The sequence below is a fragment of the Anomalospiza imberbis genome, chromosome 7 (assembly GCF_031753505.1).
Source record: "Anomalospiza imberbis isolate Cuckoo-Finch-1a 21T00152 chromosome 7, ASM3175350v1, whole genome shotgun sequence".
Lineage (NCBI taxonomy): Eukaryota > Metazoa > Chordata > Aves > Passeriformes > Viduidae > Anomalospiza > Anomalospiza imberbis.
Genome location: NC_089687.1, coordinates 29,782,645 through 29,800,701, shown reverse-complemented (window position 1 = coordinate 29,800,701; position 18,057 = coordinate 29,782,645). Strand labels below are relative to the sequence as shown.

Below are 18,057 nucleotides of genomic sequence, written 5' to 3'. Positions count from 1 at the left end.
AGTAGATTCGCTGCTATTTTGAGCCACATATTTTAATATTCTTCACACTGGCATCTACAATTTAGTGAGCATTATCATTCAAGAACACAAAGGATAAATTTATATGTGTAACTATTTCTAAGCCTGTTCTTTGAGTCTTTCACTGATTAGATAACATTTTTGTCCTTGTTAACTGTACCTCCAGATTGCAGGTAAAAAAATCAGAGATGAGTGTGATCTTACAAGAGGACACTGACAATGGGCTGTACATATTCTAAGTGGAACCTATTAACAATTTGGTAAGGGCAAACAATCAGCACCAATGCTTTGCCAGGGGACTGATTTAATAGGGTTGCTATCAACATTAAAGCAGATGAATTTTAAGAACATTATTAAACATTGCGTGAACACCAAAGTACTGCTCATTGATATACATGCCTTTTGTAAAATTAAATCAATAATAATGATAAAATTACAACTTTATAAAATATGCAGTAACAGTTAAAATAGCTTGCAAAAGTAAATTTTATTGAAAGTCAGTAAAAATTAGTGGTCGGTCTGGTAAATAACTTTTCCATCCTTGCACCAAGTAAAGAATAGATTAAATATTTCCTGAGGAGATTTTTCTCTCAGGCCAGAAATAGAGGAATGAGAGTTTGGGATTCACTATTTTGAAACAGACACTCCAGAGCAGAGAGAGTTTCATGAAAGGCAAATGAAATATTAAAATAATCTAAAAGCATACTAGATTAGAACAGCAAGAAACCTCAGAGCTGTTTAGGACCACACAGCTGAGGCTTATAAAAACAATTTTGTTCTTGTAGATGGAACATGAGTACAGATATTCTTTCAACATGATTACATAATTATCATCATTGTTTTTTTTACTGTGGTCATTTTTCTTGTTCTTTGACAGATGTGAGACCTTAGTGCTGCATAAACTCAAACGTATTTATCTTTGCTGCATCAGTTGTACTGTAGATCATTTTATTTAAATAATGAGCTATGCTTTAAATCTGATGTGTTTCTACATTGCCTATGAGTCAGCCATGCTGATTTAGACATTTTCCCCAGCATTTCCATAGCTATCTCAGTCTCTTCCAGACGGACACACACTGCCCACAGCAACCTTATCTTCTGATCTTGACAACTGTGCAGCATACTTCTCTAACTTGTTCACACCTTCCTCATTCCAGTGAAAGTTACTCCCTGTTGTACCAGCCTCTCCCAACCCAGCTAGAAATTCAATAAAGGAGGTCTCCTTCTGCAGGAAGGAGAACGCTTCTTTTTGAAACCTGAGTGACCACAGAATAATTTACATGAGAAAAAGCCCCTGAAGGAAGTCCTGCTCAGCCCCTCACTTATGGCAAGCCAGCATATCAAGGGCAGCAAACAAGAAAAGAAACCCTGCAGGACACAGCAGACGAGTTTGAACATACACAGAAAAGTCCTATACCTCCTGCAATGTTATAAATCCAGTTAAATATAAGTGTCCATGTACTGCTCTTTACCCTGAGAAATGTGCCAGGAGATGCAGTGAGAGTAGTCAGGAGCCATGCATTTGTCTGCCCTTTCAATAAATATTCTCTCTTGAAAGACATTATAAACTCGGTTTGTTGCTATCTGCAGCCTCCATGGCTCCTGCTCATCAAGGGCCAGAGATACCCAAACCTTACTGCTTTATATTTTCTCTAAACACTGTGTTAAAGAAAAAAAGGTGGGAAAAAATGCAATTAAAGATGTTTAATGTATGGTATGTCCTGGCAACCCTGAAGGCAAAGGTTTATTTGCATCTCCTAAGCTATCTCTTACCATAGCACTTTTAGAAGAGTCTCACGGAAGTGCTTCTTCACAACACTCTCCTGTTCCCATCCAAAATCCAGCCCTGGTGATCATGGCTGGATGTCTCCCATATGGACTATCAACCCTTCTTCTTGGAGCATGTCTGCATAGACATTCCTCAGCCCCTGGAGCTCCTCAGCCTCTTCAGAAATTACTCCCATGGCTTTCACGTGTGCCATTAGAGCAGAAGCAAAATCCTCATCCTACAAAAGTCTGAAGGCTTTGCTTAAAACCTTTCAAGGTGACTAATACCCAGGCTTCACTACCCACAGAGAAAGTCTTTGCTTGAAAATTGCAGCTGAATCAAGCACACCCAGTTTAGAAGCAATTAAAAAACCCTCAGAAATCATATGAGAAATACATCACGGGCTGCACTTCACAAACTATTTCTCCTGACAGGGTGGATCAGGCTGGAACAACACCTGGTTTTTTGCACCTTCCTGTGGATATTCTCAGTTCAGTCAAAGAGAAAAAGAAAAGGTTTTCTAACCAGGTGAGAGCCTAGGAGACAGTTGGGAAAGAATGTAAATAATTCTCTAATCTATCGTGTTGTTCACATTGTTTATAGATATGTTCTGCCACCGTGCGTCATTCGCTGCACACCAATGGTGTGAGATGTTTTTACTCTGAGACCAATGAAATTAGCCTGCACCATGTTCCCTATAAATAGAGCGGTGCATTTGAAATAAATCAGGATTTGTTTTCTTGCCTTCGACTTGGAGTCATTTCTGTTCCCGTCCTGCTCTACCGTGACACCTTCCCGCTCGCTGCTTTTCCCGCCCACACGGCCCCTCATGGCGCCCAGGCCTCACCCGCCTGCTCCTGCTCCCTGACCCTTCCCCTTCCGCGTGCCCTCGACTCCGGCGCTTTCCCACCGCTCCGTCCTCGCTCCGTCGCTCTCCCAGGAGCACAGGGCCAGGAGCACCCCCTCGTTGCCCAGACTGTCCTCCTGTGTTTCCGCAGCCGGGAGCAGCGCCTGCTGCCCAGCGCTCAGCCCCGAGCTGACCCCTGCCCGCGGCTGCTCGCCCATCCCCTGGCATTCCCACACCTGCCTTCTATCTGCTGCAAATAAATAGCCAAAGTAATTATTTTCTGATCCCTTCTTGCTGCTTGAGAAGAGGCAGAACAGACAATAAGATCCTTCAAATGGAAAATCGTATATTACTTAGGATTTCCTGAATTTACCAAAGGCTGTTTTTTTTAACTCCATCCTCCAACATTAAAACTACTTTAAATTTCTTTCTTATTATTTCAATTATGTTAAGGTATTTCTTAGAGAAGTATGGGTTTTATTGCATTATTGCCATAAAAGTAATAAAAAGATTCATCTATTACCTGTTCTGGACAATCACACTTGGTATAAAATTGGCTTTATTAGGTACATTATGAAGTAAATCGTTTCCTTTTCCTTATTTTCTTATTTTCCCTTTTATGAATTATTTTTCCATCTACAGGTTCAAGAGGTTTAAGAATGATAAATTTAATGTATCTACCAATCCAATAATCTGCAATCCAATCTATTTCAATTAAAAATATGTCTAAAATCTAAACAATCTGCTCCAGTCCAGATGAGCTAAAATTACTTAGATCCTTTATTCAGATTCCTGTTATTTCAACAATGAGAAGAAAATCTCTATAAGAACAGAATGAGTTAGCCAGGCAGTTGAGAGAGAGTTTTGTTTTGTTTTCACTGCCAACTTTGGTGCTTTATGCTAATGTTGTAATTTTATTTCAAGATTGTATTTACTTGTGTGAAAAAATTACTATTTCTTTCTTGCTATGATTTTAAGAAGCACAGCCAGTATTTTGGGAAAACATAGCTGTGTTCATCAGACCTGACCATTCCCTTTGAATGTCTGACAATTTACTCGTAACCAGGTCTATCTGTACATAAAGATTTATATCTTACATCACTATACTTACTTGCTAAATGATAAATACTGAAAATGTAATAAAAAATTATGAATGTGCAACATAATTTTAAGTAATGGAAAATAAATAAATGCATAAATTTACAATACTTATACTTCTTTCATTTTTATATGTATTTCTAAGCATATTTTTCCCAATTGGAATCAAAACAGTTATGCTCCAATTGAACAAACTTTTAAGTAAAATAAGGGGGAAAAATAAAAATTCAGAAATTGAATATGCTGCATGCAGTACCCTTAATTAAATAAATACAAATAAATTATTAAAGCCATGTAACAATTCTTACTTTATTTTGGGATTGTTTAACTAAATGCAAAGTCAGCAATTAATTATAATTTTGTATGTCATATTTGGAATTTTCATCATTCTAAATTTTCTTTCCTTCCTTTTTTCCTTTTGCAGACTTTTGTTTACAATCATCCTGCACTTCAGATTCCTGCTGAGTCCACAAGGATTTTTATTGGACCTGGAGTACCTGCAGGACGCTTAAGGTCTGTTTGCCATCTCTTACCCTCTGATGATGGCTGCAACTCCATTAAAGCCTGGTCAATACTTCTCTGCAAGTGTCTCTGGATTGCTCTGAAGTCTTGGTTTCCTAAACTGGCATCTGCTGATCCTTGGACTGGGCTGGTCAAGAAGGTAACACAGCTCAGAGGAACCAACCAGGCAAACCCTCACCTGCTACATGGCAGGAAACAGGTCCTACCTTCAATCTGTACATTATAAAATTAGGGCAAATAAGCTAAACCAGTTTCAATGGGTAATCGTGTGATTTCCACATAAAAGCACTACAGTTTTTCTGTGAATCAACCTCTTTGCTGCTGCAATGTTTTTAACCCTTTCCAATGCACTGGAGGGATAGAAAAGTTGGTCTACAGTGCTGTTAAGGCCATACTACCATGGATATCTATAGTAGGCACTCATCACAAAAAAAGAGCTCATTAAAAGGTTTTTAATTAAGTTGGAAATCTATTAGAATTTCCAAGTAAATCCTTGATTAGATATTGTCTTCCTTTGTCTTTATTACTCTCAAAGATGACCGATATTCTGTCTAGAGCACTTTAGTCTCAGGAGGAATGTTCCCACACCTCTTGCTTGTATCAGCACATGACACATATTGGAAAGGTATTGTTGAGGATAAAATTAAATAGTAGGGTTGTAAAAAGATTTTATCTTTTGGTAATGAGTTCATTCAATTTTTTTTTGCAATGACAGCAGATTAAGACTAGTGTATTTAAATAACATTAAAACATCCATAACTTTTATAGGTTTTGAATAGCAAAGACATCAGCAGGTATAAAAAAGTGAACATTTCAGAAAATTACTTGCAGGCTGTTCTTTTTCAAGTCATCTGTCACAGGCTTATTTCAAGGTTGTGCTGTCAATCAAAACTTACAAGACTTGCTTAAATTAGTTATGAGGCTACAGGTAGGTATTGGATGGGGTGCTATTCTGTCACAAGTAAACAAGAGTCCTTTGTTGACTTTGTAGAACTGAGATTAAATTCTAATTAATGCCCTGTTAAGTTATCTCCAGTTTCCTTAATCCTTCATGAAGATTTGCACCTACACTTGAATGTGTGTTTACTTGCATCATCTGCACATTAATATTTACCTCCCCGTTGCTTTTTTTTTCCACTCAGTCTCACTAATTTTTTTTAATTGCTTCCTGATGGACTGCAAGTACAGGAAATACCATTTTTGATTTAAATCTCTGTAAGCAGATAAATTTACACTGAATACTTCATGTTGCTTTGTTACAACCATTACACGTACTTCTAGAAACCAAAGTGAGCTACTTGCAAAAAAGTTTGTTGTTGGGAATAATGAACAAGTGAAACATTTTCAAAGTCTGTGTGAACCTTTGAGTCAAATAAAACTTTTCCCATTTGATAATAGACCCAGTAAGAGCTCCAGTAGATCTTAACATAATTATTAGACTATAGGCAGAGAGTAGATGTTGGTATTAAATGTACCTGAGATGTTGCTGCTAAAAAGACAAAAGGATTTTTACTGAATTCTTATCAATAAGAGACTGCTTGATACAACACTATCAAAACATAGAAGCTCTGATTTTTCCCAGCTCCACCCTGAGGGAGGAAGAAAATTATTATCTCTTACGAGAATAATGAGAAAAGAAGATTAGTATCTCTGTTCTGAGAGTCCTTAAGGAAGATTTTTCCTTCACACAGGACATCTTCATAAATGAACAAAGCACACAGAGATCTGGACAAAGACAGGATGATACCTCTTCTCGCCCAACTTCCATCAGCCAACAAATGTAATGAAGTTAGAAACTATGTTTCCAAGTGCCTTTCTTTCTCCTTTGTCCTTTTTCATGTGGCTTTCTCCACTGATGGATCTACAAGGCTGAGAAAGGCCTGATGGTTTGGGCTACAGGCAAAATGTGTGAGATAACAGTGGCTTCAGCATGTCAGAGTGGGAATGTGGGAAAACATCTGGGGCCTTCTGATGAAACCATTGACTGGGGAATCGGGCTATAGCTTTTGAGCACTGAGCTACCAGGGTAAATCAAACTCTCACCTTTGTTTGAAAGCCTGTAAAGAAAATTCTACCTGAAATATTTCTTTCCCATGCAGCCTTGATACACAACCTTCCACCCTTAACAAAAATTACTAGGTTTTAAGCACTTGTAGAGAACTAGTTTATTCTTACAGGACATAAACAGAAATGCATGTTGAGTAGCTTCATATTTTTTAAGCAGTGTTTTTAGGCTGGAAACCACAAAAATTCAATTTGTTTGGCACCTGCTGGAACAGCTGAACATTTGGAGGATATCCAGTCACTAGGAAGCTCTGTAAATTACATGTCCAAACTGGACAGTCATGCACAAGGGCACTATTTTAATGTGCATTACTATGGGCTGTGGCATCTCTTGTAGCACCAGGAGACACCCAGCCAGTGAAAGAAATGCTGTACAGAATTATTTTACTTCCTAATGTCATGCAAACACCTGGCATGCCAGGAGAGCCTCAAGTTGCCACTTCTATTTGGCCAGCTGTCATTAATAATGCGTAGGTATATATACCTTTCTCCCAAAGAGTCCAAGCAAGTATCCAAATGGCATCTGATATTCTGTGCTGACAAAATAAAAACTCTGTACATCCATAGCACAAAGTTACTTATTCCCTCAGATGCTAATTCAAAGAACGAACATATCTGCTTCTTTAAAAAAAAAAAAACAAAAAGAAATATTACAAGTGAAACCTCTCCAAAGATTCAAAACTTAAAGGCAGTGTTATAGTAAGAGGGACAATATTCAAATTTACAGCAGATGTTTCCCATTAATTAATGATATTAAAAATTACCCTAGAAGAGCACAACTTGATACTTATGCACCCTTTCCACTCATTAAAAGAAAAACCAAACCAAAACTAATTTCCAAGTATTTGTAACATATGCAAAACTTAGATTGCTAGAATTAGGTTCTCTAATCAAAACAACCCCAAAACTCCCATGAACAGGGACACAAAGCTCATATTGAGTTTATATAATTGCCTCCCCTCCAAAAGACTTCTTGTGTCTTATTATGAAAATAACAGCTTGATTAAAAGACTTTCAAACCTTGCTTTTCTCAAAGGAAATGGAGAAATTACAAAGAATGATTCTCCTGCCCTACGCTGCAGGACTAAACAGATCATATCACACTGGAACATGAATACTTGTCTAGAAATGCTTCCCAGAGAGGCTGTTATAGCATTCCCAGCCAGCAAAGAGCTAAGTGAAACTAATCCTTGTTCTTTTGGATACAGAGAATACTCAAAACATACATAACTTCTATTTTTTATAGACATTTTTCACCATCTATAAGCCTCAAAATCACAAATCAGTCTTGTAAACTAAAGAAAATTACCCTGATCTTGTTATGAGCTAGAACAGTATGCCAGAGGAGTTAAACTGAAAATATGCAAGTAAGTTTCTAAAGGTATTTGCACTCATTTTCCATGAGCATTGGCATGATGGCTCTTCCCATGGGGACGTAAAGAAGTAAAGCAAATCCAAGTAACTTCCAAAGAAAGGCCTCACAGGTGGTGTGTCTCAGGTGCCATCCCACGTGACAGGAATTAATTGCTCAGATTCTTGGTCACAAATAGGAAGAGTTCAAATGAGACAAGGCAGGATCTGATCACCTTTCATAATCAAATCATAGATAGCACACAGACAACGTTACTTGTAATAAATAAATGCATGGCCTTTCTTATCCTCAGTATAAAATGAAATATCATTTAAGAGAACTGGGTACTAACACACATTTTTTTCCCTTGGCTGCCCAGCAGCAGAGGGCTCAGGCTGGTCCAGCTATAGATGAGAGTCCCTGTAGAAATAATAATAATTCCTACTGCTTTTTTGAATTTTGAGACAGTAAACACACATTTTGTTTCCACTTGTTCTAGTCAATTAAATTAAACAAAGTAGCAAAATGTGAATTTATATATAATGAATGCATCATCTAGGTAGGAATTAAAAGGAGAAATATGTAAATGTTCTATGACTGTTGCATGAACTTAATTTTGCTTTAGTGATATAAATAATATTTTTTAAATGAAAATTTCATTTAAATACTGATTGCTTAGAAAAGCCCAGGGAAAAGAAAATACTTTGGTCCTGAACAACTATGGGAGACTAATAATGTCAGCTTAATCCATCCATTATTATTAAATCTTCTCTATAATATCATTAACACATATATTTTCAAATAGTTTTCTGTTATTTTCAAGATGAAAAGGGAGAGGGAGCATTTTCAGAGCATTGAGGCTGTGGAAAATAAATAAAATTGGATTTTTCCATTCTTCTGAAGAAGAATGTATAAATATATACTGACAAATAAACACACCTAGGGACAAATTTGTAATAAGCTCTTCTCCTAATAGATTGCACTGAGAGTTCAGGTTGCACATACCCCTCATACCGACTAACATGTAGTGAATCTGTCTGCAAAGAGAAAAGCAGGGAACACGATCTCAGGCTTTGAGCATGGATAGAAAACTTTGGATTTCCAGTGTGATGCATTTCTGGCACTCAGAAAAAATGAAGTTGTTATGAAGTCACCTGTATGAGTATAATGAATAGGTCATTGCTGTCTACTGATGAACAGTGTACAGACAAAGGGTAGCAGATAGATAAAAACCAACCAAACAGCAAAACCAAAAAACCCCCAAACACAAAAACCAAATCAACCCCAAACCCAACACCAACTGAAAAAAAAACCATACATACGTTTACATCCAATTATTCCAAGAAATGTGCCAATCATGCCACAGTAAACAAAAGCAGGTACTAATTTCAATTCATCTTCCCCCTCCTGGTAATTGTACATAGCTTTTCTATGGTCATTTGCCCCATTCTGTTAAGTGGAAAATGCAGCTGTCTGCACAAATTGTCTAGAACAGGTAGAAAGGAAGACAGTTATGGTGCAAGCTCCTAAAATAAGCTTTCAATCCAGAACACAGGAGGTGACATGCCATATTTGTTCTTAGTTTGTCTTTGTTAATCTACATGAAAATTCTCCAGTCATTACAGTATTTTGAAAACTGACAATTATTTTTTCAAAAATTAGTGTAATGGTAGATACAGTACCTTACAGAGAATCACATTAGATTTGTGTTAAGAATTAATAAAACGGAGACCAATGAAATTACTTGAGTACAGACAGTGTTTCTAGAGTAGTTCATAAACCATAACAGCTGCTGTGGAAAGCCTGCAAGGCCCAGCATGCAGTGTGGGGTGCAAACCCACATTTAGCAATCCCCCTGACACTTCCCAACTGGAAAAGATAGCCTTTGGCTCAGTGGATACAAAGAATGCTCTTTAAATCTGTTTTGAAGCCACGGTCTGGAGGCAAAGATGGTGGGTTGAGCCTTGGGATGTGGTTTTGAGGGGCTTTTTTTGGTTGGCACTGCCTTCAGCCTAATGTTCGCTGACTGACACTCTACTAGAGCACGTTAACATAGTCTCTGGCACCAGCACCTCAACTCGCTAATTTTGAGAAATGTGTTGCTTTAAAAAATGCTGGGATTACAATGAAATGTGCAATAAAATTAGAAAATCTGCAAGGGAGTGAGTGGTTGGCTATCATAATTCATTACTGTATTTTCCCAGAGTACCTCTGAAAATGTGTTTGTTGTCAAACATGTAAAGGGATGTGTTGCTGACAAGCGCCAGTCAGAAATTTACATCATTGATCTTGGATTTTACTGGATCAATACAGTTTGTCTTTGCTGTGTGCTGCAAGCAATTCTGTGTCAAGCTATGTTTTTGGAGCTCTTAAAATTGGCAGAGAATATGCCTTGGGAAGAAGGAAGAAAGGGACAAATGGTAAAAAGTATACACACACATATACATTTACACACATAAGAGTGATTCACACTGCCTACATTTGTCAAGATCAAATACATTTTTGAAAACATGTCTGATTGGAAACAGAGCATTGATCCATATTTTTAAACTATACTCTCTGCTGCAGTGAAGTTTATTCCAGTTTACAACCCAAGAATACAGCAATGTTTCCCACTGCATTTAATATTTGCAGTTCCTGTCTTTTGGATATGGAAACTGCTCTATTACAAGAAGAAGGAAATGTGTACTGTAAACCACAGATATTTATAAAATTGTTAACTCAAACCAGGATATCCCTGCGCCCATTATCTAAAATCCTAATCAAACCTGAATTACTAATTTTCAAAGGCTCTGACAGATTGACTTTCCTATAAAACAATATTTTTCATGTGTGTGCCCTTAACCTCACAATCTTCCCAACAAGCATCTGGGGAAGTCCTCACGTAGCAGTGTTCAGTACTTGTTCTCACAGCTTTGCTAACCTTGCAGAAAATACCGTGCACCATGCAGCAGCAAAGACAGCTTCCAACTCTAATAAAGCAAAAGTTCAAACATTTGCAAATTTTATACAAATGATCTGCAACCAGATTTACATCTTTGGCCAGGATGGATTTCATTTGCATAAATGACAGAAGGTGACTCAATATCAGGAATCAACCCCAGGATGTATTGCACTGTACCCACTGATGAACATTTTTTATTCTCTTCTATTTGCTTGGCTCCGCCTCCAGGGCAGGAGATCTGTGATGTCTCTTCTCAAAGAGAGACAGCACCAGCCTGACCTGGACATGCAGGATGAGCAGGAAGGCAAAGCCATTGCCTCTACACCTTTTTAGTTGCAGCAAGAGGTAACACCCATGAGAACTGTGACTTTACTCTTCTCAAAGACTCTTGAGTGCTACACTCTCCCAGAGATATGGTTGTCTCTTGCATCCACCTATGCTTAAACCCTAATCATCTAAGAAACTGCTAAACTGCAACAGCATGGAATCTTAATGCAGCTGTTTTTTCTCCTGTAGTTTCCTTCCATTTTGCAGATTCAAATCTTGCAAATGCAAGTAGATTTTGAATCTCACACATCACCAACACATCTCAGAAACTAATTAAAACCATCTATGTTTTAAGAATACCTTTTTAATGTGTCAAATGTGCTGTCACTTTATGCAAAGATGTGCAAAGATGTTTTCCTAGTGGTAAATCTGACTCACTGTCTTGATAAATAAGCATCACTGTGAGTATATGTGATAGGCATATGCTGCATAAACACATCTCACAGAGATTTCAGCCCCCTTTAAATATGCTGAAAACGACAGCTCATCCGTTCTTTTCCCAACCTCTCTCCACATTAAATTGTAGTCCCCTCAAAAAGCAAGACACAAATTTATAAACTTCCAATTTGGAGCAAAGACCAAGCTGCCATTTAATGTTAGAATTAAGTTCTGATTTAGAAAGAAAAAGCTCTAAGGGGTGTCATTCTCCTTCATGAACAGTTTACTGTTGCAGAAGACACGCACTGTCTTATATTTATGTTTATAATTAATTCAAAACCAAAGGAAAATAGTGACCTATTTTTGGTCACTAGGCCAGTGATGTTTATAAGCAGAGCATAAAATTGTCTCTTTTGTTGCTTGCTTTCCACCTAATTTCATTCAAACTCATATCTTCATATTGTTTAGAAGATTTATCCTTCCATTAACACGTTAAACCTGTTTTGTCTCCTGGCAATTTTATCCCACTTGTCTTTGATGCTTGAATTAGTGATTTGTGATTTATAAAGATCTATGTGAGGGTAGAATCCTGCCTCTGAAGAAAAAATGACCAAGACTTGAATTTTACTGCATATCCCAATGATCAGCAAGAAGTCAGGTGCATTTATCTGTCAAAACAAAATAGTTACTAAAGAAGATAGGGAAAAGTATATATTTTTCTTCCTATTTCTGTCAACCACACCTTTCAAAAAGTGATGACAGTCACTCTCTCTGATGCAATAGACAGTTTGACATATATTTCTTCAGTCCTTATTTTATCTGAGACCATTACTTCTTGTTCTAAAAAACAACCTCTGATTTCAGGCAGGACATTTTGATTACAAAGCACTCCTTAATAAATAAAAAACCTTTAATGAAAATGTTGAAGCTGTTTAACAGTAATGTCTGCACACAACCTTGGAGAATTATTTTCCTTTTTCATTGGAACCACCTTGATTATTTGACTGGCTGGTGATATTAATGCAGTGGTGACTCAGAAAAATGAGAATACGACGAACGTCAGGGTACAAGCCTGGCCTCTAGGGTCCTGCCACGAGGTCAACAGATAACGACAGCCATGAAAAGATACTATAATCCCTTTCTTACTTAATTAAGCCAGAGATCTCAATCTTCTTACCTGGGCTCAAAGTTAAACCCATAATTTTCTCCCCTTTGTTGGCTTTGTACTGCAGAATTTTCTGTGGGCAGAAATCCTGCATTGGCTACATGGTGCTTGTGAGGTTGACAGAGAACATCTCTGCTCCTCAAGGCAGACAGCACCAAGTGTAAGGAACACCTCCAGGAGACTGTGAGTTAATTAACTGTCCTGATGGGAAGTCCCAAATGCAGGATGCGGAAGGGGCTTACAAAAATTTACAATTACAGAACATGGTCCACCTATTGGGGTAGTTTTAGGATTACTAGGGTTTGGAGGTGTGTGCTGGTTCAGCTGCTAAGCTCAGCTACGAGGAAAACTCAAAGGAAGAAGAAGCAGCAGTTGAATAAAATGTTTTTCTACTGAACAGAGTACATAGATAAAACAATCATTGAAAATGGGGGCCATGCTCAACAGAGCTACTTGCAAGGATCAGACAAATGTGCAAAATACTCCACATGCCCCAAAACTTGGAAGACTCAGCCCGTGGAGCCTTTGTCTTTAAGCTTATTGGTCTATAGGTTTAGCATCTTCTTTTTTATTATTGTTGTTTTGTTTGCTTGTTTGTTTTCCTTATTGTATTTCTTTCCCTGCCACACACACCCTGCCCCAGTAGAGATGCCCTGATCAGCCTTTTTAGCTCATAACCTTATTATCCAGTGGCTGCAAGCCCTGAAAGGCAAGACTTGACTGCCAAGCCAGACAGGTAAGAAAGACCGACCCAAAAATGAAGCATTTCACTGGACCTGGACATAATGGGCACATTTAGGGACAGGAATTTGCCTGAGAAAATATGAAGATGAAAAGGCAAAGGTGCTGTAAGAAAGGATGGCAACCAGCCACCAAATAGGGATATCACCTCTGAAAAATCTTTAATGATTTAGAACACGTTCTCCAGAACAGATGTTAGGATGGAGATTGCTCTGAATGATACAATCAATGAATAAGTGATAAAATGTTTCTCGTTTGTGGCAGTGATCTGAAATAATAACAAAGAGATAGCTATTTTAGTCTGAGTTTTGCTTATGTCATTAAAATTTAAACATGATTAAAATGAGCCAGTCTGGTTTTATAACCTGTCAGTATGACAAAGGGACTTTGACACATTTGTCTTCTGGCATATTACGGGGATTTACATTTTGCACCATACAATTATATCTGTATTAAAATGACTGAGCACACTGAACATGAAAAGAGTGATTCATAATAATGGCATTAAAAGTAATAAAGAGTTAAGGACACTGGGAAGGAAATTAAGCAGGAAGGTAAAAGAGGTTTTATATAAAGCAGAGTAGAAAGGAAAGACATATCTCCTCACTCTTGCCTCTTTATTATTAGTCTAAATAAAAAAGAATATAAATGGAAAGAGTTTCTGCCTAAGGAATCAATACAGAAATAAAAAAAAAGCTCCTAGAAATAGTTTTCAATCCCTTAATCTCATTTTGCACTAAACACTGCATCCTGGGGTTGACATACATTGAAGTTTGAATTCCACGTATGCCTATAATTTCTCTGGTGGGTTTGGCTTTCTGATGGGACTTTGATCTTGAAGTCAATAGAGAAAATAGGTGTGTATAAGTAATTATTTTCATCTTCTGTAAATCTTTTTGTCTTACTAGGGCACTTTTGACTCCAAACAAGATGAAAAAGAAAAAAGAAAAGAAATCTTGGAAGAATTTAAGGAAATTAATTTAAATAGAAATTATAAGTTCAATGAAAACAACTGGTAGTTAATTATAATGGCCTCATTTATTTCAGTCATTATGTTGTTGATTTTTTGTTTTGCTACAGATATCCATTAGGCAAAATGCTATCTTTAACATCAGAAAATCACATCTCTAAAATCAATATTTTCTTTTTAAAATGTCAAAGGTTTGTTTGGGTTTTTTTTTTCAGACTTTGGAAAATTAAGGATTGAGTGTAAGAATCTCCCAAACATTTTTATTTGTTTCCATAACAATAATAATTTCCTGCAAAAATGTATTAGTTTTATGGAGGTACTGTTTTTCTTTTGTTAATACCAAATATTCCTTTTATAATGAAGAATAGTTTGGTTTGTGAAATAATAGAGAAAAACCTGAGCCTGTCCCTACACAATGCTGTTATTCAGTAAAATACTAGGAAAAACAGAGCTTTGGCTCCCATTTTGGCAAACCAGTAGAGCTGCAACAACCAATACCTGTCGTGAATCTGTCCACCTAATCTCCAACCTCAGCAAACAATTAATGCTATCGGATTTTGCCTATTAAAACCTGTAGTGCCATTAAATCTTTTGCTTTGTCATGCCCCTGTAAGATAACAACATAAATGTTTGTATTTCTTTGTGTTGACACTGAGCTTGCTCCTAAAACAACTGTACATTTTACTAAGAAGTAAAACCAAAGCCAACATAGCTAGATGTTAAATAAAATTATAATTACTTCTAATAATATTTGCATGGCATATAAAATTTAAAGTCGATGGTTTATGATTTTTCTTTTTACAAACTCAGTACTTGAAAATAACCAACTGGATATAATCTGAAGATGAGTCCATTGGTCAGGAAATCACAGAGCCAGCACACTCTCAGAGACACATGTTTCATAAAACACAACAAAATGAAGGGAGCTATAAATAAGAAAATAAAGCTATAGTCTGCAGTTAAAATCCTTGCTGCTTGCAGTACATCATTCTGTTCCTAAGTGTCTGTTGCTGGGCTAAAGTTTCTAAAATTAACATTGCAATAGCCTACATATGCCCCAAAACACACAGAAGAAAACATTGCTGAACTGGTTATTATAAGTGCTAACATATGTTTGTTATTTTCCCAACGTGTTTCTGTCCCTTGAAAATATTTATCAGGATAAAATTTTGAATTGGCTCTTTGAACGGTCAATGTACAAATGCAAAGACAGAAGTGTGTGTAGTTTTTAGTAAAAACTGAAGTACTGATGAATTTTAACAGTTTCATAGTATTTATAGACATCATTTTAACACTTGCTAAGGTCAGCATCACTTAAATATTAAAAGAGATTAATGCACATGCATCTAATAGGAGTATTAAGAAAGCTTAATTGGTTTATAACCCTATGAATTCAGAAGTGAAAAAATTAAGTCCCATTTTTTACTTAATATAGAAATTAAAAAAGGAAATGTCGATATAATATATATATATAAAGCCTCAGTGTTATACATATACAAATACATATATAAATATTCAGTATTATATCTATAAAAATGTACAGATAAAGCTTCACTGTTTGATGTACGCAGGGCTGTCCACTAAATTCTTCCTTTCTGTAAGGCAACTCTATATCCATGGAAATGTGTGAGGAGGGCAAGGTTTGATCCCTGACTGATTAAGAAAGGGTAAGTGGCTTCCATTAGAAATAAACCATGGAATAGCAGACAATATGACCAAGAAACAGGACAACCACCTCTCAGAGCACAGGAAGTAGCAGCAGGATCCATGGTCCTCCCTGGTACCAGTTGTTAGAACCCTTTCATGGAGCTCTCTCCACTAACACCTTGTCACTCCACACCAGACATCCGAGGGACACTGGGAATTTTAACAAGCACAGCTAAAACTCCTTGGGAATGACAAAAACTCAAGCCAGCCCGATGTCTGCTGGCTCTGATCTGTACAGCAGGTTTTGGAAAACACACCAGGCTCAGCTGTTAACAATGGAGAAGAGGAAACTGGCTTGGTACAAAGTGGTGCTGAATATTCATTTTCATGGCAGTCCACACAGGAGGCATCCAGACTATTCTCCTTCCCTGAGACGTCCATGTGCACTCCTCTCAAGACAACTGAACCAACAGATATGGAAATACTTGGCTGAGGTATTCCTGTGGCTTTACACTACTTCTGCACCTTTTCATACTGGCTTTTAAATAAGAGATTGCACCCACAGTAGAGTATCTGGGAATGTACACATTTGTTTCACAGACACAGCAAAAAGGCCAGTTAAGCCAGATTTCAGTCATTCTACTCTGCATATATACACAGAAACAAAAGAATACTTTTCATGTGATCACCAGAGCATAGTCAGACTCCTCTACATACTGAAGAACATTAAAAAAAAATTAAAACAGCTAACAAGCTCAGTTTAAATAAAAAAAAAAATAAAATAAAAAAAAAAAAAAAAAAAAAAAAACAAAAACTTGTGAGTAGGAACTGCTGAATTTGCAATGAAAACACATTGCAATGAAGGGAGTTTGTAGCCCTGGGAAAATACAGTCAGTGAAGGAATCAATAATTATTAGTGTATCTTAAACAAATTTGTCAAATTCTCAGAGAAATGAAATTTCATAGGAAAAAGTAATCTCCCACATTTCTCGTTTCTGGTAGAAATGGTAAAAAATATACTTCTGTCAAAAGTACTCAGTCAAGAGTATGTCATACTTCCATCGCTTTTTCATCCACATGTTCATTATTACATTGAAGTGCTATACCTTAACTGGATTTTTTTTTTTAAATTGAGATGTTTGGGCTGACTATTGCTCTAATGTTACAAGAGAGATGTAACCTCGACTGCATAACACAACTCTTCTGGGCTGCATTTGGTAGAATCCAGCCATAACATGGGCTGTAGAGTCTGATGCAAAGACCAGACCCGACACACAGTTTGGCTCACTCACCACCCTCTGCATGCCAGAAGACTTAGAGTAAAAGCAGATGTGAGAGCACCTTAAGGAAACAGGAAAATGCGATAGCTGCGTCTAAAGCAAGTTCTATATATTTCACCTTACACACAAAACAAGAGCAGCTGGCAAGCCACAGTCTGGAATCACAGCTATAGGCTTGTAGTTTGCTCAGTGTTTACTGGGCAGTTCTCAGTGCCTGCCTACTGGCATGCGTTAGGACATCTTATTTTATCTGATATCTGAGACTCTGCCTTTTCAGAGATAACATTTGAATTATTGTGGCCTTCCCAAATCATAATACCACTTTTTTTTCCCATTTGAAGAATCAGATTGAATGTTAGATTGCAATTGCATACCTCATGGCACCCCAGTAATTATAACTGGGTTTTATATAACTGGGGTTATATAAAACCCCTTGTATTAGTTCTGTGCAATGTCTTCTGTCACAACCTCCTGGCTCTTCCTGGGCTGTAACTGATCTTATTCTGCCTTTTAACAAGCTACTCTCTTTACATGACTTTCAGAATATTTAGAAGCCTCTTCAACCAGGAGATGTTATAGCCTCCAGGAAAAGAGTGTAGCTCTTTTAGACCTGTCTCTGAGTGCATTCCAGAGCTCAGAGGCAGATATGCTCCTTCCTATCCCTGACACTTCAGGTCTGTGTTCTGCTCCATTCAGTCAGCAGCTGTAACATGTCTTCATACTATTTCCAAACCCCTCACACTTCCCAAGCCATATCTCAAATCCTGTTCACTGCTGATTGAAATCAAATACTGACACTTCATAATTTGCTGATTACTTCATGGATATATTTATGAGGAAGATACAGCTAAGAAGCCATAGAGGACATTATTATTTGAGCACTCCTGAATTTGTTTGGGTCTTCCCATTTTTCCAGAAACCTTAAAAATTCAGCTGA

General features: G+C 37.2%; 1 long non-coding RNA gene across 1 annotated transcript in view; it reads right to left on the bottom strand.

The window, feature by feature from the left end:
* The window catches only part of LOC137477366 (uncharacterized), a 33,268-nt gene extending 30,640 nt beyond the window's left edge, over positions 1–2,628 (bottom strand). Inside the window, exons 1-2 of the long non-coding RNA XR_011000959.1 lie at positions 2,578–2,628; positions 2,183–2,257 (exon numbers count right to left, since the gene is read on the bottom strand). This is a non-coding gene — a long non-coding RNA (uncharacterized lncRNA). The remainder of the gene's footprint in view (positions 1–2,182; positions 2,258–2,577) is intronic.
* Between the last annotated feature and the right edge of the window lie 15,429 nt (positions 2,629–18,057).